Below are 15,323 nucleotides of genomic sequence, written 5' to 3'. Positions count from 1 at the left end.
AGCGCAAATTTTGCTGAAAACTGGACGTAAATCGTAAAAGTTCAGTGACATCACACGTACAGAAGAGTTATATACATAAAGATAACTTATCTTATTTTTTTGTTTTGTACACCATTTTGTGAAAAGGACCGTAATTGTATTGTTATGGTATTCGTTACAATCAATATGGTGTAAAGTTTTCGCAAACCAAGTTTTGAAAATTTCCATTAAAAATAAAATTAAAAATTGCATTTTTTAATAAAAAATTATAAAAGCGCGGTCTATGAATAATTTCGTTTAGAATCACCTTAAATCAACGACTTGTGCCTATACTGTCGTGATAAGCAAAAATGCAGTTATTTGCAAAAGTCGTATTTTGAGATGTAATCATTATTAATATTTATTCACTTTATGCTAATTTAAAAAAAAAGCAAACTGTAATGAATCATTAGTAAAAACACAGTAAGTCAATTGTTTTTACAGCATAACACCCGTGTGCAACTTGTCATATCTTTGTTAAGTTTAAGCTTCTGAATCTCGAAATATTCTGTTATTTCTTTAAAAACTTAAAAAACGTTATATCGTTTTTCTCACCAAAACTATTTTTTCTACTGCTCATTGCTGTAAATTAAATGGTTCGAAACGTCTTGTGGTGAACGTTCAGTTCTCATAGTTAACTCATTTTGTGTTTTTGACATAAAACTGCCTTTTTGCTTATAACGGCAGTATTCTGAGAGGTGGGAGTCAGTGCTATGCAAGCTCCTGACGTCACTGCGACATGTGAAGATCTATTGTGACGATGATTGCAGTATAAAAAAAAATACAAACAAATTGCAAAACACTTGGGTATATCAACAAAATGGACAATACATATTATATCAATCAATGGCAAATACAGAAAACTTAAAAAAAAAAAACAAATATGTAAACCCATAACTTTAGCATACTCGTACATAACTAAATTACGAAATATAAAAAATAAACCGTTTTGGAGTGACATAGGCAATGTATCGATTTTTACTAAATGTTATCAAATATTTGTATAATATAACTACTTACCGACTTTTTCAAAGTAGTAGTAAAGGTGTATAGTGGGTTTTGCAAGTTGGCTTAATTAATATCCTTAGTAAGAGACGGGTACGTCTAAAAAATCGGTAGACTTAAAAAAAGGCGGTAAGTTAGGTTATATTTTTCTTTTTATATACTTTTTTTGGCTTGTATACATAATTTCAATACGTTTTTTGATAAAAAAAAATTAACCTGTATTGGGTGTGCGCATATTTTGTTAATTAAAAAAAAAAGATTTTATTTTGTACTAGTTCAGTATGTATATATACATACATGTAATTTTTAAACTTTTTCAATTTTCTTTCCCAGATTGCATAATGTAAACATTATTTTGAATTTATTTCCATGCCTAGTATTCTGTTTATTTTGTTATTTTCAAGTATTTTTCATACCCTTTTTAATTTGTAGTATATCATAATTTTAATTTTTCTGCTTTTGTAAATAATATTATAGTTTAAAATTTAAAAACGTCTCTAAAAAAATTATTATCTGTATGTCCCTAAATGAGTTTTTTAAAAAAAAAAACTCCTTGGGAATATTGTATATAATTATGTATAATATGTTTTCAATATAAATAAAAAAAAATAAATAAAAAAAAATGTACAAATATTCAATAACATTTAGTAAAATGTTTGACCACAAAGTGAATACATGAAATATTAATAATATCTTATATACTACTACTACCATCACGCTATTTCTCCCTAGGGGTAGCCAGAGAGAATGGACCGCCACACACGTCTATCCTTGAATACATTTCTAGCTTCCTCCACATTCATACATCTTGTCATACATGCTCTTCGGTTCTGCCTGCTTTTGACATGACCAGACTTAAGATTTTGGTTTATCTGATCATGCCACGTCTTCCTTGGTCGTCCTCGTCTCACATTACCGTTCATTTTTGCCATAGATACTTGTTTTTCCATTCTTTCGCCATCCATTCGTTCTACATGACCAAACCATCTCAGAGGCCCTTTCTTAATCTTATCAATTATACCTGACTCATGTTTTGTTACAACATATTAATCTGAGATAGCTCTTCCAACCTCTATCACAGCATGGGCTAAATCTTCGTTCTAGTAACGAGAGAACCCTTTCAATACCCATTCACTGCTCTATTTTTTTTCCCTCCTTTTTCACAGTAGTAGCTGATCGATAGTGAAATAATAGACCCACTAATGTCAGAGACGCCCCTTCTTTATTTACATTCAAATTATGTATGCAGTTTCACTTCCTGAATATTTAAGTTTATCCGTTTTCCTCCCTCTTTCCTTCCCTCTATACCCCCTCCTCTCTTCAAAGTAAAGTGAAGATATTTATAGTCCTTAAAATATTGCTTGATTAGAATGAAATTTGTCAGAAAAAGTGACGACATAACTTTGTAGTGACGTCTAAGGAGTTATTTATATTGACACACGAAAAATCATTCGTATCTGGCGTGTTAATTTATTTATTTAATACAATGCTTGACACATAAATCAACATAAATATATAAAATCATCTTCAAATCTGAAAAAAAAACTAAAATAAACCTAATTATTAACGACGTTTTCACAAGGTTACATCATTTTGCAAACACGTTAGAGATGGACAAATTGATCAATGTAAATCGATCGAATTAAAAAATAATTCATTTTTTAAAGTTCACGAAAAAAATATAAATGTCTTATTTTTTGGTGAATACTTGTATTAAACCAACTATAATAGGCTTGTTTTTGCGTTTTTATATCAATTTACGGAAACAGTTTCATGTTTGCATGAAAAAACTGATAAAATCGATTTGATCGGTACATGATCAGTGATCAGTAATTTCTCATCACTATTGATATGAGTTTGACAGTTGTCATTTTAATCAAGCTAAATTTGAAGTCAATTTTGCTTCATAAAAAATATTTGTGTTTGTCAATATTCTGTTCTGTAATAAAATTATTGATAAACCAACAATATGTTCGTACACTGATTTCATTAAATTGAACGGTTTGGGTGGGTAGGAAGAAATTGCCTTAAGGCAATATGCCCGCCCTTGTGCATGTGTATGTAAACTGTACATGTATATAAAGTGTTTAAATAAACTAAAAATATTCGTCTTCAGAATGTACTTAGTCCGTAAATTGATTAAATCAAAAGTAAATAAATAAAGTGGGTTTATTCCCAACGTGAGGTTTACTCTTAATAGGTTTTCTTTTGTCTCGATCGGTATTCGTAGCGAATTCTTCTCCGGCATAGATATTTCAAATGGCGTTTTTTCCTAAGGGTTCGCTCTTAGTAAATCTGTCACCAACGGCCCTCCCCGCCCGCGCCCCCGTCCCGCCGTGCAACCCCGCGCAGGAATCCCGTCCGGTCGCGGCCCCCGTGGCCATGTAGGGCGCTACGCACGGCCGGTAGTGAGTATTGTAGTAACCGGATAGTGTAGTGTAGGCGCGCAGTAGTGGACGGCCGTAGTACGCCGTTCGGCGACCGGCCGGGGCGGTTTTGGTACTGTGGGTGGGGTATTTATTGTTATTGTCCCCGTCGTGCGCGCCGAGGACGACGGGGCAATGTGGACGCGCGCTTAACCCTCGGCTAACCTAAAAATTATTGTTTAAAAATGAAACCACTTAAACGTCAAGACTAATTGAAATTTAACGTGGTAATACATAGGACTAACAATAGATATACAAATAACATGGACTATTCATATCAATAATGTATTTAACAAAATAGCAACATTATCGTTTTTTTTTTTTTAATGAATATACTTTGTTCCAAAAACGGAAAAAATCTCCATGAAAAAGCCTATGTAAAATCTTAAATATGTTATATGCAACTACTATGGGGAACAGGAAATCAAAAATCAGTTGTTAGTAAGTTAGTGTACGTTTTGTATTTGACAGATACGATTTTTTTTTATAATTAGTTGATTAATATAATTTATTCTTCAGATTATTATGTAACACTTCATCGTTATTTGGCCTCTTTCATTTATTTCGTACTTCTGTATTTATTTAACCTTTATAAATATTTTAAAAATGGATTGTTGAAATAAAAAAATTACAAAAACATTATTTATAATTATAAAATAAAACATTAAAAAAAAAATACCACCTCCCTAAATAAACGAAACAAACTCATTATCTGCAAAATTTCCTGACAAATTTTACAGGCAAAATTAACTAAGTTTTTATTGTTTTTTAAATACTCGTACGTTACTTTTAACTTTATAATAAAGTTGAACGTACCGTACATATAATGTAAAATTACGAACCACCTACTTGAAAAATCTGATCTTTGAGAAGCAATTGAACTCTAGAAAAACACTAAAATGGCTCCCCTGAACATGATTGATTTTGTCACTTGGTCGATTTCTCTTGTATGCCCACGATATCCCGCTTAAAAAAATAGCGACAAACATAATCACAGTACTAGAAGGAAAGTCAAATTAGTAATCCCGAAATTAAAGCTAAGTAAGGTATGCACATCATCTGTGGGGCAACGCGTACGCTTCTACAATAGAATACCCGACAATGTCCTAATTATGACGGACAATAAATTCAAAAATTTTATTAAAGGCGTACTTCTAAAAAAGTGTATATTATGGACTAAATGAGTACATGAAAGATAGCAGTAAATGGAACTGACAATATTATTTCATTTGTGTTAATCTATTTGATTATTTTTGGAATTTATTGAAACCTGACTATCTCTTTGTATTGTTTTGTTTATTCATTTAAATATTGACTTTCAATGAGCGTGTAAACTATACCTACATCGAAGAAAAATTAAGTAATAATAAAGTGAACGGCTCACCAGAAGTAACCCAGGAATTTTTGCGATTAGGATAGTTGAAGTGAATCCAATTCTCATCTTTCGTCACGATTTTCCACAGAATAAACTTCCTATGATGTTCGTTGTAGAGGTTAAGGCACTTTTCAATATAGCCACATCTTTGTGTTTTGGCTCGGGTTATGTGAGACCCATCTTCCATCCTTTTTAATCTTTCCTGTCTCTCGTAAACGATTGGAAATGGTTTTTTGAGACACTTCCAGCTACTTGGCTAGTTTATTTTGCGTTTGTGCCGAGTTCTCAAACAATTTATTCAATTTATCCTTGTCGCACTTTTAAGGGCGCTGGTTGTCGGTCAAAAAGAAGTCACCGTCTTTGAAAATTTAAACCAATTAATTTGTCCTCAATTATATGATTTTTTTTGCATGTTTTCCTTGTTGAAATACGTCCAAAATGCTGTGTCAGACATGCTCTTTAGTTGGGGCCATTTTTGCGTCTACCAAATTAGTAAATAATTTAGGGGTCTATCAATGCGAGTTGTCAAACCAAATGTCAAATTTTAAATACCTGTAGAGTAGAGTAGTACATAGCCTCCAAATACAAGTAAACGTCGTTTTGCGCCGGTTCGATTTACGCCGATTTACAATTACGCCGATTGGTGCCAGCGTGGGATTCCTCGGTTTGGCCGACACCAGACGACAGTAGGCGCCGCGATTTAATAGCAAACACACTTTTACACGTTGTTTTATTCTATTACCATGTTATAAAAAGTGTGATAATTTAATTTAGTACCGACGAACTTGCGAGTTAGTTATTTATTATTAAAAAAATCATTATTTATATAAAGAGATTATTATTTATTTTGTAAACGAATTTCAACTTTATTTATTAAATACATTTATAATATATTTTAAATTTATATAGGATATGTATTGAATAAACATGTTAGATTGTTCTTAGAATTTTGACACGGAACCTAACCTTATATCTTTCACTACATTATGTGTTCATTTTACGCCGGTGTCTCTCGGAACGGAACTTCGGCGTAAAACGACGTTTACCTGTATCTTAAACCAATTCCTTTCTGCACCTATTATATATATAATATATGTATTATATACATCGCCAGGAATCAAGCCCGGGACATCAAGCATGGAAGGCGAACGCGCCAAACACCACACTACGAGGTGAAATTAATATTATTGATGTAATGTTTAAATAGAACCCGGGCCCTCAGACATTTCAAACGAAATAATTACTACACTAAAACTCACAAAATTTGCTTTACCCCTGGGACGTTTTTTGATTTATCGAAAGTCGTGGTTCTTTCAGGGTTGAACCGGGGAGCTGCATATTTACCATCGTACATTGGATGGTACCTGTGTCATGGCTGCAATGTTTTTGCTGCATCGTCTCCGCTCACTCATGCCAGGATACCATGCCAGGGTAGCTGGTAGCTGGAGAGCTCCTGGTCATGCGGTGAAATATCCAAAGATTGTTGTTTTTGCCAGCTTGCCATATTCCTCTTAATTATTTCGCTTTTTACGGCCGACCAAGATGAGGACACCTATTATCGCCGTATTTATTTATTTCGCATTTTTATGTATTATTTCAACACGAATGGCTCTTTAACAGGTCTTTTACATAACTTTAACTGCGTAAATTTTTGTTTTATAATTCAAACTGAATTCCGTATTTAATTTACGCTTGTTTTAAGGCAACACATTCAGTTAGTTCTTAAAAAGTGTAAAGTGTATTGCGTATGGCGTACTGATATTGATAAGTTTTTTTTTTTTTTAAATTTTTAAATCTTGAAATAGTGCACACGTATACATACTCTTGTGATAACATCATATCAAATACATAATTTATAAATTGTTTAACACATATATACATCTCGACATTGAGTTTGATTACTATGTTTTTTAGATTACTGATATTGATAATTCATATGTATAGTTTACTAATAATTAGATTTAACTTATTATTTCAACATTTATAAATTGAATTGTGCCCATGTAGAAGGGCATATTATACAAACGAAAAAAAACATTTTTTAAACGTAAAATAGTATTTATAGCAACTAGGTAGCATTGACAATCATTGAATTTTGTGAAATAAGTATTGTTTTATTTTTAAAAAGCCATAAAGTTGACTTAATAGAGCTTTGCCTAGATGTGGTTGTTGAATTACTCTAAAAAACATTATAATATTGACGTTTTTTGTTGATACTTCTTGATAAAACTCCATAGTTAATGATTTTGATAAATTTATAAAGTTATCAATCAAACTTTTTGGTTTAGTTTTACTTTTTTATTATTTTGACCAACGAACGCTTTAATTCACCGTCAACCGATTCAATCCGCATCATATGAATATTATAATTAGGAGACCAGATTATATAATTAAGTTAAAACCAGCTACGAACAAATTTTTTATACAGTGTAATTGCAATTTTTTGAGCTTTTGAATGGCTTAAAAGTTCGCAAAATAAATCCACATATTTTGGATGCTCTCTTGGATATGTAATCAACGTGATGGTTTATCAAAAGTTATCCCAAGATCTTTGATTGACTCAACTTATTATGTTAATTTATATTTAATTATATCAATTTCTCAATTATTCCCCGAAGGAGCACGTTATAGCTCAGAAACCGGTCGTTAATTAAATAATTAACAAGTGGTTTAAAACTAATTGTTTTTATTTGTTATTTTTTCCTTTGTTATTGTTTTAATCAATGCTTTTATCTATAAAGTTTTAAAAGAAAACGTTTGATTTATTAAACAGATTTTATAACATATCACCGACCGATGATTCGGCCCCTTTTTGTATTTCAGGTCATGGACAGATTCCTGGCTTTGAAAAATATTGTTGTTATTTTTATATTTCTAGATTGTGAAAAAAACATCGGTATTAGAATCGGTTGCCTTATTGTTTTCATACGATCTTACACGTTCTTTACAATTGATATAACATAAGAATAACACACTTATAAATAGTTTTCTTTTCTAACATAAGTATATAATTATTTATTTAATTAATATTTATTCTTTCAAAGGAGTTCAATGCGGCTCTAGGACGTGCACACCAGCTTTTTAGCAGTATTAAATTTTAAACATATTACTCGCATTGAGTGAAAATTATAACCCTAATAATTTTCTTCTAAAATCTTGTCATGTATTTGAAAAATCTTTTAATAATTATTTCTGATGTATTTATTCATTAAACATATATCTTTACATATTATTATATTCCAAATGAGTCAAAAAACTTATTTGGGATAATATTTATCTTGCAACAAGACTCTGGGAATTCGAATTATCTCCACTTTTGCTGTGTTATTTATTATATTTATGTTATTAATTATAATTATGCTATTAATGAATTATTTTATTAATTATGTATTAAAAATAACAGCTAAGAATTAATAGCTTTTATTTAATATTCATATACCGACTTTTTTTAACGTAGGTACATATTTTAAAAAAACTTGCCTAACACAAGAGCCATACTCTTTTTCGGCAAGTTCAACCTGTAGCTCAATCACAAATAACTGTCGACGGGCTAGTAAGCGACGTGATACAATTTCTCACTATGGTTGTTTATCGTATTCGCGATCACAATGAAACATCCATGAACACCTAATATAAAATGTCAAAATATTTACGTTTCGCGACGTATAATCCTGCTGCGCAATCACATTTGAATTTCACCGGTGTAAATATGGAAAATATTCAAAAACTGCTATTTTTATTTTTTAATTAATTATTTATTGTGCTATTTATTGCATTTAGCCGGCGGTCGGCAAGCCCAATGTTAATAAAAGCAGTCACCATAGTAATTGTAATTTAATTTAAACTTTTTTGTATTAGGTACTCCTTACTATTTTGCGAATGCAATATATTGTATCATTTATTATAATAAACGCCGATTTTTCGCCAGTGAACTGTATTTATTTACGAGGAATACAAAAAACTAACCGACACGCGCGTTGACTTATGACTGCGATAACTTAAGCATGTTCATTGTGATCGCTCAAATACTTAGCATGTTTTTTAAGCACGTCGATAGTTATTTGTGATTGAGCTACAGAAGTGTTCTATTTTTTATTTTATGTATTGTTTTCATGCTAATAAAGGTTTACTAATAAAAAAAATTAAAAATTTATTTTATAATTTCCTTTGTGAATTGAATTTTAGGAGGATCTTCGGCCCTACGGGAAAATTGGCATTAAAAATATTTTCTTACGCGCGGTAAAAATTACAGCATTTAATCATAAATAAATAAATAAATAAGAATAATTGTGTACGATTTCCGGTTTACTTATCGTTGATGGACCAGTCGGCAGAACTAACCGAGAAGAAGCGGAAGAGAACTTACTTGAGACGTCACACGCGGATTAATTTCACAAATGATAATACGATACACATATTTTTTTAAATGTTTAGTTTAATAGTCTATTATCAAATAAAAAAATAATTGAAATTGATTTGCTGCATGTGGTAAAAATGGGACACAAAATAAATCATATTTTAAAATTTCTAATAAGGTATAAATCAGGTCAGGTTTTCGCCAAAGAATGATTGAGAGAGGTTTTCTCATACAAACTGCCATAAAAAAAGAACATTTCAGACTATTTCCAAGCTCTTGTGCTCTGGATTACTTTGGAATAAACTGAATAAGAGGCTAGAATAAAAAATACAAAAATGTAAGTATATATTCCGTTTTTTCCTTCATTTCAATCACATTTGACAACATTCGCGTCACCGAACACCGGATTCCCGCGAAGAATTCCACTATGAAAGCAATTTATTCGCTGTATTCCTCGGTTCCGTAGATTCCAGAAGCATTTGAAATGATAATCCGCGTATAAATTTGATCTTATCTGGTGCGTTCGGCGGCCAAATATACCTACCGTAGCTGTATGCGTATGTATATAGTATAATGTTACCCCTTGTACACGTATTGATTTGGAAACCCAACAATTGAGTGGAAAAATACTCCAGATTCCAGAAATCCGTCTCCGTTTCTTACTCCGCGTCCGAGATGTGTGGCCAACTTGAAGTGTGGCATCGACAACCTTCGCAAATCTTTTAAAAATATTTTATCGTAAATTCTTTTTCTGTTCATGGCCCTAGACTAGAATGAGCTACCTCGTTATGTAAAAAAAATGACCTTCTCTGGCCACCTTCAAGAAACATTACTATATATTTGATAGATCGAGTTTTTCTAGTTTAGTTTTCTAGTTTCACCAGTCTGACGATATCGGTTACGACAAAACCCGGTCACTGATAAAAAATATAAATGAAAGTGGAATAAAACTGTACAGATATTTTTATTATTATAATTACCATATATCCTTAGAACCTTGACCTCCCTTCATTTTATTTATTTGTATGACACTTATCATTCCATGTCCGCTCCCTAGTTGGAGCGTATGGTGTCCAAGAAGATCCTCCAGGCATCTCTGTCGGCTGCCAGTTTCTGTGAGTCCTTCCTAATCAGGTTCGCGTCCTGTAGTTCTGACATGCTGCCGACGAACAGTCAGCAGTGGACGTTCAGGACGTCAAGAACCTGATGCTTTGTAAAATAGGCAAGCATGGTTTCTCAGGAGGCATCCGCAGTACATGGTCAATCCAACCGTATACCCTCCGCTTGATGACAGCTGTCACCGGAGTTTGCTGCGTCCGTTCTCTTATCACTTCATTCCGCACAAAGTCAAACCACCGCAGACCCAAGATTCTTCTGAGACATCTATTCTCAAAACTTAATATTTTGGTGTTTTGGGCCCTAGTGAGGTGCCACGATTCACATCCATTTTGGAGAATAGGTGTTATGCAGGCGTAAAAAAGGCGGCATTTGATTTTTACTGAGTAAATATCCGATCTTCAGATAGCCTTCATACTGTTAAATGTTGCGCCTGCTACTCTTAGCCGCACTCCCAGTTTTTTAAAGTTGTCATTTTCCGTAACATATACTCCCAGGTATTTGAAACTCTCGACCCTTTCGATGATTTCGTTTGACTGATTCAGAGGATTTCGGGCATCAAGGCATGAAGTGTTAAACAGTACATGGGTTTTTGCAATATTGATTTTTAAACCCATGCATGTGGAGTACCTATTTAGGCTATCTACAGTGGCCTAAAGACCCGTGACTGAATCGTCAATTATAACCGCATCATCGGCATAGTCTAGGATGACACTTAACTCATACCCAAACGCTCAGTCATGCCCAATGCGTATTTAGTCGTTATCGACCCAGCCAGGCGTGATATTTAGAATCGAAATCGAATCGCCTGCTTGTGTCATAAAAGTATGTAAAAACCTTTCGGATAAACATTGTACATTGATTAAACATTACTTCTGTAACTTTTTATTGGTAAATATTTGTTCAAGAGTGATAAACAAAGCTTGAGACAGTTGATATTCAAATATAAATATTATTGTTTGTAAACGTCAAACTCCCCTAGCGGCGCAAACGCAAAGCTCTTCCTAGTGATAGAAATGCACTGATAGAGATACATTTTGAAAGTACAATAAACGCCAGTTATTATTATTTTTGCATTCCCCAAAATCCAGTGAAAATAAATAAATAAATGGGTAGAAACTATAAGGAATTTAATGAAAGCATCTGATAGGAATCCATCTGAAACAAATGTTGATTATTAAAGTTAAAATACAAACTTTTTTATTTATCAAATTTGAGTATGTATCCTCTACTTTTTTCTAGCATATGTATTATAGTTGAATGCAGCCCTGGTATAAACAAACTTAATTATTATAATAAAAATACTTTTTTTTCAGTCTGACGTTAGACCAGTCTGACGATGTCGGTCACGACGAAACTCGGTCACTGGTAAAAAAATTATAAATAAAAGTGGAATAAAACTATAAAAGTATTTTTACTTTTATAATTAAAATGCAGTTCCACCAAGAAATGTCAGTAGAAAACTCAACAAACAAACTTAGTAAATATTTGTTTGTTTCGTGCCACTACTATTAACGGTATGTCTGTGTATTAATATGTCAATGCTAGTGACCATATAAGTGTTATTTTAACTTTCGACTGACGACAGGACTTTAACAAATCTAAATTTTCAACCACCTGCGACCGGCTTTCCTATTTTAGTCCCCGGTACCCACAACGCAGTTCTCGACCCCTGGTCGCGAGGCTTCGCACATCGAGTTTTTACCACCGTATTGTCTCCCGAGTTTGATGGGCGAGTGTGCGGTGCGCGCACTGCGCGCCTGGAATATACAAGTGGCCTGGGTCGTCTCGTGGGTCGCGACACGGTACAACTTGCTGCGTACCTCTATCACATGCCTACCGAGAGGTTTTTTCACTCGCGCAATTAAGTTACGAAGGCAGTTGAAAATAGGAAACAATTCGGATGAAAATCACTCGAGTCAATAATCATCATCGTCGTAATTCCCTTTCCGCACCCAACGGTGCATAAGCACTGCGTTGGTTCTACAGTTGCTGCGCATTTTAGTTACGTGCAGGCAAGCTTATCAGGTTTACGCTTAAGGTGCCAGTCCAGGGACCATAAAATATTACACATGAACAACAATGAACATATTTTAAATGAACACATTTTTGAGAAGGAAATATGGACGTCTAGGCATTTACAGGGCTTATGACCTGTCATTGGCCGGTTTAAATGGCCACTTTACACACTGTGTAACATTCACCATTCTGCCCAGGTTTAAGCATCCACATTTCCTCAACTCTTCCATCTGTTGACTTTTGTGAAGTAAAAAAGCTGAAACCTTTATCACGTGGGTGAGATTCATCCGGCTGAACCAAATCACCTACTAGGCAACGCCTGAAAACAATTTTTCAATTTTTATACTTCTTCTTTTACCAGGTTATAATTCAACAATGTTTGATTATGTCCAAATGCTTGCAGACTGGCTGGATTTCCTCCCTAGGAAGTTGTTCATATTTAAATTTATTTCAACAGAGAGGGAAATCATTTTTGAGAAGGGAATATGGAAGTCTAGGCATTTATAGGGATTATGACCTGTCATTGGCTGATTTAAGTGGCCACTTTACACACTGTGTAACATTCACCATTCTGCCCATGTTTAAACATCCACATTTCCTCAACTCTTCCTATAAAAATTGGAAAATTGTTTTCAGGCGTTGCCTAGTAGGTGATTTGGTTCAACCGGATGAATCTCTCCCACGTGATAAACTTAAGAAAAATAATGTACTTTGTCACCACATGCCAAAGATTTATTCAAATAATTTAGAGAACAAGTGAATTTTAAGTTTCTTCCGAAACATCACTTCACTCTCACAGTTTCAGACCTCTGCTGGGAGAGCATTCCATGCCGTAGGGCCTGCGAACGCAAATGCGCGTTTGCCGAATTTAGTGCGCCGTTTGCGTAGAGGTACAATAACTTTTCCTTTCGACTTAGATGTAGCTGATCTAAGCATAATACTTCTATCAGCTAGTTCATCTGGAATGCAGAGTTCCCTTCGACATTCTGGAGCAGAGTTGTTCAGTGACTTATACATAAGCCAACATAGTTTGTATTCCACCCTCTGTGGAAAACGTAGCCAGTGTAATTCCCGAAGTAGTGGAGTGATATGACTGAATTTAGAGATTCCGAAAATAAGTCTCGCTGCGGCATTCAATACAGACTGTAGGCGAGTCATTTTATTCATTGGTAGACCTGCGTAGATACCATTACAATAATTGATTATGGGGTTTACGGATGTTGCATTGTGATCGCGAATACGATAAGCATCCGTGGTGAGAAATTGTTATCACGTCGCTTATTAGCACGTCTATAGTTATTTGTGATTGATCTGCTGAGACCCTATGCTTGTTTGTTGACAATACGCGCTAACCACACTATTTTGACTCGTATGAAGACTCTTCTTATTTTCATAGTTTAACTTCCCTTACTAAACGTAGAAGCATTTCTGATCTGTCTTTCCTCTTCAAGATTTTAAACAATTTTGTAGATAGTCCAAATTTCTTAGAGCGCATTTCATTTATTTGTCCCGTAAAGTCAACACGACAAGTTCATTTTTTTTATAATTCATTGCCAAAAAAAATTATGTTCTAAACTCGTATATTTATCGTAGCTGCTCCAAATTTAATTTAATTTGTTCCTATTTAGATATTTTTTATACAAAATTTTGTGACTTCAAAAAAGAAACTTTTTCTATACTGTAAAATGAAACTTTTGTCAGTTTGTAATAAGAGTATTTTCCTTTAAATATGTTTATTTTTATTATGATATCAAAATGTTGAATTGGTCAACTATATTATGAAAATCCCTCTCCCTCACTCTACTTCCTCCTCTCTTAACCCTTTTCTCATGTCTTATATATTATTTTTCTCTTTACTGTGTAACATGTTCTCTCATTATATTTGTGAAAAACTTTATCTGGTTGTATGTACTATTTTTTATACTTTGTATTCTTATATAACAAATGTAATTTTTTCTTAATAAATAAAAAATATAAAAAATAGCGAGGCGAACAAATCAGCTGCTTCACATAATTAGAAACGTTTATTTAATAAATGTTTGATATATTGCACGTGTGATATGTGGCGATGTGAAGCTTGATCGGGTAAATTATCACCTTGTTGCTCGAACCCGGCACCTTTCTCACACTCCGGTAGCAACTCAGTCAGTAGTGTATAATCATTCTCTTGTAATGGGGTTCGATTCCCCGCTGAGTGATTTGCCCCCGGCCGGCACTAGCGACATCTCACGACTAAGCTTTTAGATTAAAATAAGCTTTCAAAAAGTCATATCTTCTGCGTTTTTATGTTGTTTTTTCAATGTTACAATCCTTCGAGTATGTCCAAAAGGTTGTTGGACCATGTAGTTTAAAACACTAAAGTTTATTTATCTAGAAAATTTTGCTTTTTATTATTATTTATTTATTTTAAACGCCAATCAACAGTCTTAAGTAAGCCCTAACAGATTGGCATTAATGAGTAATACTTTATCTAAACAGTCTCAGAATCTACTTCAATTTACAAAATGTATAATTAACAAAAGGTATATGGCATAATCTAGGCGGAAATGGCAAGTGTGACATCGCGAGTCAGGAGAGACAACACCGCTTGCTTCTTAAATGCCTGCCCTTGCTGTAGGAACACATCGACACTACCGTTTAGTCAGATTTCGTTCACTGTTCTGGGGATCCTTGGCAGAGGGGAAAAGAATCCGATGTTAGTTTTATAATTTCCCACAGAAAAGACAGGATTGATACGCAAGTTACGGCGAGGTACATTAAGGTTTATCTGAGCAAGGATAGCATGACCATCTATACAGTTATATATTAATTTGTGGTGCAAAAACATCAAACCAGCCAAAATCCCTCTGAATTCTAAACTTAAGATATAAAAGTACTCTTAAGCTAGGGTTTCCTAGGACAGCGGTGCCCGTATTTTAACGGCCGTAGTGAACGGTGATGCGGTGGACAGCCGTCGTAACGTCGACAAGAGAGTGGTTTCCTAGGGAAACGGTGTTAAATGGTGTGG

At 33.7% G+C, this 15,323-nt stretch overlaps 1 protein-coding gene across 2 annotated transcripts in view; it reads left to right on the top strand.

Moving 5' to 3' along the window:
- Positions 1 to 15,323, top strand: part of bs (serum response factor blistered) — a 318,284-nt gene that overhangs the window by 256,860 nt on the left and 46,101 nt on the right. The gene's annotated exons all lie outside the window — the stretch shown is intronic.

Source organism: Micrasema longulum, unplaced genomic scaffold (assembly GCF_059751315.1).
Source record: "Micrasema longulum isolate JH-2025_06_02 unplaced genomic scaffold, ASM5975131v1 h1tg000059l, whole genome shotgun sequence".
Taxonomy (NCBI): domain Eukaryota; kingdom Metazoa; phylum Arthropoda; class Insecta; order Trichoptera; family Brachycentridae; genus Micrasema; species Micrasema longulum.
This window is presented reverse-complemented; position numbering and strand designations above follow the sequence as displayed.